General features: G+C 33.6%; 1 non-coding gene across 1 annotated transcript; it reads right to left on the bottom strand.

Moving 5' to 3' along the window:
• Window positions 1–6,432: 6,432 nt before the first annotated feature.
• On the bottom strand, window positions 6,433–6,505 carry Trnaq-cug (transfer RNA glutamine (anticodon CUG)). Its single transcript has one exon. It is a non-coding gene; the product is annotated as a tRNA-Gln (tRNA).
• Window positions 6,506–7,474: the final 969 nt, after the last annotated feature.

Genomic DNA, 7,474 nt, shown 5'->3' with positions numbered 1-7,474 from the left:
AACACTTACTACGACGATGAGCCTGATTTTTCCAAGCAAACTATATCGACTAAAGATCAATACGCAGTTGTATCAACGCGCTGAGAACTACAAAAGTATACCACATATTAGGCCTGGATAAAACATTTACTGCGAAAATATACAGTCTTACTTGAGCTTCAACAGTGAGTTATATCTACAATTGATATCTACTCGAGGGTTCTTATCCTGAAATTAGCCACAACCAAATCAAAACATCATTCGCTCCCCAAAGATCTTGCCAACGGGTATTTAGTGTCAGACACACTGATGTGTCCGTTATGATCATTATAATGTCAACCCGTGGCGACACTGAGCTTTGACAGCAGAGATTACAGCGATGTAGATATTCTCGGGAGATCATTGCGCTGTTGCCTCAGACGGCAAACTCCGACGGTAACAGGTTACAATTTCACAATATTCGAATCGGAATCATGGCAGATTTTAGCCGTGGCGTTAATACACATTGCAATATGTCCGAACATACTCACGATTTAACAGAACGGAAAGTGCTATCTCTGGATTCATATAGAAGAATGCTTGATAATACTAGGAAGAATTAATATTTTGTTACAAATAATACTATCATTCAGGTTAGATATTTTTTAACACGTAATCTACGGAGATTCGAACCCAGGTCAGCTGGTAAATCACCCATTGCCTTGCCTGCACACACGAGCCCATATTCCCTCACGACTAAGCACACATCACCAAAAACATGATGTTACTCAATCGGTGTAATATGCATTCATGCGTAGCAGACACACTCGCATGACGACCTAGTAATTAATTATCATGTATCTACACATTCATTCCGGATTCCTATAAAAGAAATCAAGGTATGTATAATTAATTATAGAGAATTATAAATATACACCAGAGAAAACGGAGAGTGGTATACCTGGTTGACAATGACGCCTTTCTCCACATGAAAATCTTCAACGAAGATCGAATCCACAACCAAAAAAAAACAATCTCAAACTCGATAAACCCATCTACGTGGGAGAGGTCATTTTTTATCTCTCCATAATGGTCATTTACGAGTTTCATTATGATTTTATCAAACACAATACGGAGATAGGGCTACTCTGCTAATGTCCGATACAGGCTTACTTATGTAGAAAATTCAAGACTAAGCATTCTGGCAAGACATGTTTGACCAAAATAAACTCTTCGATATCAGCGACTATCCCACACATAGACGTTTCCACTGCAGAGACAACAAAAAAGTCATAGGAAAGTTCAAAAACAGAAACAATGGAACTTTCAGTGTAGAGTTTATCGGACTTCTATCCAAAATTTACTGCATCGCACTTGACAATGGCACCGTCAATAAAAAGCCAACGTGTCAAAAACAAAAAAAAAAAAAAATGTCGGTAAATTCGCTACCATCGATCACTGCAGACAAGCACACTACAAGGACATCTACATTATTAGACCATGAGAACATCCCAATCCCATCGAGATCACATCTCTACGCTACTCATTAACACAACATGACGTGCTCCTTTGATGGCAAATGATACTCAACGTATGGCATTCAAAGATTTGTCATCGAATACACACATGTATACAAAAACGATAATATATATTATGAACACACTGACACAAAAAAAACACACACTCTCACGCACAAAACAAAACAAACAATTTGAGCCAGAAACCCCGATACCCTAGCTGTATATATCAAGGGGGCATCGTTCACTTGTTCACGCAGAAAATAGTGAGCCAGAACCCCCATTAAACTGACAATGCAGTTTTCTACGTTTACAGGTGTGAATATATTCTCAGTCACTAAGTGTTCACAGTGAGCTTTACCGACCACCGAATTATCGTAATCGTTTAAAAAGTGCATGCTATGCTATGTTATTTATCGATTATTCGGTCCTTACCATTCCAAGCTATATTGAGATGTTGACAGAAAACTTTACCCAGATACATAATGTGACATAGCATGCTTGACGTTGGTCGATACTACAAGAAGGTAATGAAATTAAGTAACCTGTTTCGGAGTCTAGACATTAAGGTTTTAAATGTGCATATAATTTGGATGATTGGTTAACATTAATGTACCACGAGGAAATTTTGTTCTGTACAAAACAGGGATTTTAGTTCATACGTCATGGCTTCACCAAAAATGTATATATTTGTAGCTTATGTGCGTGACCATATTGTATTGTTTGAAAATAGATACAACATTTAAATTAATGTTAGTTCATGTGCTCAAAGATTTCTTAGTCATGCAACAACAACTTTATCGATGGTTTATTTTATTGCCACTATCCTACGTTATATTGATAGTTTTATGATTTTATAGCGAAATGTAAACTATGCATCATCATTTATATACTTTTGTCCTGCCTTACACTGGATTTTCATTTGTGAATACGTTCATGCGATATACTTCCCTTTTTGAGAGCAAATATGTGGGATATTTCATCTTGACTAATATCAGATTTATCCTATTCTTTCAGAAAGAAAGAGAGAAAAAAGAAAGAGTAAGTAAAATTATAGTTGCGTTCAGTAAATATATCACATCATGCGTTACTTACAATTATATATTTCTAATATGACAATATTTATGAATAATAATTGTTAGCCCAAATTATTGACTGTCGGGTCAAACATTTTACAAGCACTGAGATGATAATTGGTGGCTTTCTTTTTCTAAATGTATAATGTGGCTAACATTGTCTGTTTTATCCCAAACGTCAAGGTCACAAGAAGGAAACTGTAATAATGAAACTTGTTTCCATGTGCGGAATAAAATTGTAGAAATACCGGAAACACTTTCTTATCATATTCAACAAAATATGCACGATGCGTAGTCCCTGAAGCAATGATGGAGCCACACAAGATACAACGTCTGCACGGTTTCTATCGCTACGTGACCAGTAAAGATATATTGATATTTAATAAGGAACAAGGAGTTTATCTCCAGCAAAGTAGCTATGCAGTAATAACATTTCAATGAAGGTGTCAAGTTAGTATAAGGCGTTAATACTTTAAACTATACGTAATTAATCTGGGGTATGTTCAATGAGATATTAAAACACACTGTGTCATACACTACTCCAATATTGCAAAATTTGTCTAATTCTGCGTTTCAGTCTGGCAGGCATGCATGGGTCAAGTTATTATTTGTCAAAACTAAAAACAAAATGTATTAAATGATCCCAAAATTGTCAAGCGTTCTAATTATAAAGGCGTTCCACACATCGTTGTGCTAAATAAGAACGCCAGCGCTATCTTGAATAAAGACGGACTGAATGGACAAGTCAAAGGGAGGTAATCTATGAAACGCAAACTGGTTTCCGAAAAGGATACTCGCCTATATTAACATGTTTAGTCTTCAAACATTGGTCTATAAATAGCTAAGCAGACCTGGTTTCAGATTATATTGTCTTCTACTGACTTGTTTCAAGCCATTTGATTCGATACTCTCTCATATTGTTAGGAATGTTTAGAGAAGTAGGGTATCGAACCAAGTTATTTCGTTGAGTATAATCAATGTATGTTAATAGTACGTTAATAGTTGTTGTGTACGTGTCTACGTTGATCGGCATTATACACAATTTATCCTTGTAACATAGGAAACACAAACAATTGCATTATAAGTCGTTTAATGTTGAATCCGTCAAATATTCGATTACTATAAATAAATTATGCAGTAACAATATTTCAATGAAGGTGTCAAGTTAGTATAAGGCGTTAGTACTGTAACTTGAGTTATTCATTAGAAGACCTTTATTACTTTATAGACAATTTAAACAAATTACATCCAACAATAAAATTTACATTCAATGTCTCTAAAACTAAACTTTCATTCTTGGACGTTGATGTCATGAAAAATGAAAATAATGAAATTACTACCATGGTTCATGTTAAAAACACGAATATTCATCAATATGTTGAATATTCTTCATGCCATCCTAAATCATGTAAAAATGGGATACCATATAGTCAAGCAAAAAGATACAGAAGAATTATTTCGGATGATGCTGTTTTTAAATCATCTTTGACAGAGCTAGGTCAGCATTTTTTAAATAGAAATTACCCTCTTGACATCATTAATACTGCTTTCCAAAAAGTATCTTCTCTTACACAGCTTGAATCTTTACAATATAAAATCAAAAACAGAAATGAAGATATCATTCCTTTTGTTATTGAATGTAATCCAAGTTTGCCTAATATAGGTAAGATTATCAATAAATATTGGGGTTTATTAAACTTATCATGTAAAGCAAGTATTAAATCGCTACACGAAAGCAAACCCACACTTGCTTATAAAAGGGCTAAAAATCTTAAAGATTTCCTAACTAATTCCAAATTAGATACACCATCATATAAAATAGGATCATCAACTAAATGTAATAGACCTAGATGTTCACACTGTTCATTTATTAATGAAAATACTTCTTTCAATAGTAATAATACGAAATAAACTTTTAATATGCGTTGTGACATTAATTGTTTAACATCAAATGTTATTTATTTGATAACATGCACAAAATGTGGCATCCAATATGTTGGACAAACCAGTCAACAAATATCTAAACGTATGAACCAATATAGATCAGATATAAAAAATTATATCGATCAATCATTTTCATCTCATGTTGCCGCACATTTTAACAAAAATTCCCATACATTGCAAGAATTCTCCTTCCAACCTATTGTTAAAGCTGATTCTGAAATGGAACGTCTACTAAAGGAAACCTATTGGATTCACCGTCTTAATACGGTACATCCAAAAGGTCTAAATTCAATAACACTATATGAGATTTAGTAAAAAAAATTTCTGAATTATGTCCCCTGTTTACAATTAGATATGATAATTTCATATTATTTTACTTTGCAGAAAATCTTAATTAGTAAAAGTATAATCTAATAACATAAAAATAAGTTTACTAATTCTTTAAAAATGAAAGTGAATTTGTAAATTAATTTTCAGTTCAAAATAATTAATTATTTATAAAATACTTGATAGTAAGCGTTTTGCACACCATATTTTTATTATATAAATCGAGTTCTGATAGCTTGAAAGATTATATTAGAATATATGTTCTATATATTTATCTCTCTAATTTTTGTTGTATTGATTTTTTTTTCTTCTATTTTTACCTCTAATAAGCGTGTGTCATACATAATACAAACATTACTAAAACTGTTTATCTCTATTTATTAATAAATTATATATATATGTATATAATAGTTTACATAATTGACAACTGACAATTTACTATACTGACTGGCGGATATATTGCTAATTGTGCAGATAATGTCAAAATCTAGAAATTCAAGTTGAGGAGAAACAGGTTTTAAGATTATGGAATAAACACAACATACTGTTCGTATAAATGGAGGTATTTTGAAAAATCGTCTATCCTATTCATGCCACAGAACACAATTTGTGAGGTTATCACTTTTACACCAACTTCATCTGCAATCTCAGCATTTTGTCCAAAACGTTGTCACTCTCAAGTATAATTTGTCAGCGGTAGGTACTGTGATATTCCTGGACAATCATAGTCGTTACCTGCGGTATCCCTCGTAAAGCCGTAGGTAAAAAAAATAGCATTTTCATCAGATACTATATGCACCACGATTGCATCCTCAGATCCGCCATTGATCTAAAAAAACACATTTTAAATTACACAATAGTTTTAAAATTTATTGCAATAACTGATTCCTGATATTTTAACATCTGATTCTTTATTGAATATTTCAATTGTCAAAAGTAAGGCCAGACTTTATGTACGAAAACAACATTCTAGGTGTGCTATGCTGAAGCACAGACTGGACAGATGTATCGAATGCCATATTACCCACTCAAAATCAAATGTGGATGTAATATATAATAATATCAGAGGAAACCTCGACATTATGAGATAAGTTCTAAACCAAATAAATGAAAACGGGTCGCCTTTAACGATCATGGTTATCTCACCTTTGTCCGCGTGGGTTCGAGTCTCGGATTCGGCCAATGTGGATATGTGAGAAAGCTTGCTAGTAGAATTTCTTGGGTCGGTGATTCTTGAAGACTTTTTTACGTAGATTTTCCGGCACCAGTTGTACTTGCCGCCATGTATAGCCTATATTTCACTGAGTAATGGCGTTAACCCAGAGCAAGAACAACAACATCAAAAGAAGTTATTTACTTTCCCTTACAAGTAAGGGTTATGTAGGGGTCAATTTTGTATTATTTAAAATAAATACGTATTACTCAGCACATCAGTTATGTCGTGATAAACGCAATGATTTTGCTCCTAAAGATGACGTACAAACATCATGCCGCAGACATAGCGTCATGACCCACCCATTTACATTATCCTGACCAGTCCTAACACTAACCTCTTAATGCTGAGTGTCTAGCGTAGTAGCTGCTGGTACCATTTTTATAAGTCTTTCTTATGATTCGGCCGGGGTTCGAACCCGCGACCTCCCGCATCAGAGGCGAACGCTCTTACCACTAGGCAACCGGACCCGTCGTCAAGATTGTTAAATCATTTATATCGTTTATATCAATCAATCACAGAGGGCCCCTAGTGGCCGAGTGGTCTATAGCGCTCAGCGTTACGGATCACTGCTATCTCACGCCTGTACCTCCTCGTGGGCCGGTGGTTCTATTTTGGGTTTCCGCGCGTTCTTCCTGCACCATTTATACTGGCCGTCATGTATAGCCTATATTGTGCTGAAAAATGGCGTTAAACCCTATAATAACATAAAATCAAACAGTCATTTTTCCATCTGCTATTTTATCCAAAACCATTTTATTGTGTTTTTTAGATTGTGTTCCTTACAATACAAAATTTTAATTTGAATGATGCGTGAATACAACAAATATTATATACAGTATCATCATAGCCTTTTTATTTGTACTTAATCATTTCAATTGTACTTAATCATTTTATTTGTATTTAATCATTTTATTTCTACTTAATCATTTTATTTGTACTTAATCATTTTATTTCTAGTTAATCATTTAATTTGTACTTAATCATTTTATTTGTACTTAATCATTTTAGTTGTACTTAATCATTTCATTTGTATTTAATCATTTCATTTTTATTTCATCGTTGATGTTTTCAAAGTGGAACTGTTTATTAATTTATTTATCCCTTAATGCTTCGGTACCGAAAACGTTTACTTTAATTTTAATCGAAAGTCTGTCAAATGATAGGAATATATCTTAGCAGATGTGTGGATCATATTTGCATTAGTACTTTTGATTTTGATATTGTGCTTTTAGCTACCATTGAACTTGGTGTCATACGTTAATTGCATCAATATCGTTGTATTTAAACATCGCACTTTCTTCAATCTTTAAATAAAGTCGAATTAACTGCTGTCATCCATCTTTAATTTACGGCTAAAATACATTTGATGTTTATTCATTATTTCGGTGGAGATGTTACAACCATGTCTTGTCAGAATCATGACATTGTGAACGAGC

This window comes from Sinohyriopsis cumingii, unplaced genomic scaffold (assembly GCF_028554795.1).
Source record: "Sinohyriopsis cumingii isolate HCF-2022 unplaced genomic scaffold, ASM2855479v2 utg000426l, whole genome shotgun sequence".
Lineage (NCBI taxonomy): Eukaryota > Metazoa > Mollusca > Bivalvia > Unionida > Unionidae > Sinohyriopsis > Sinohyriopsis cumingii.
The sequence above is the reverse complement of the archived record's forward strand: the minus strand, read 5'-3'. Positions and strand labels throughout refer to the sequence as shown.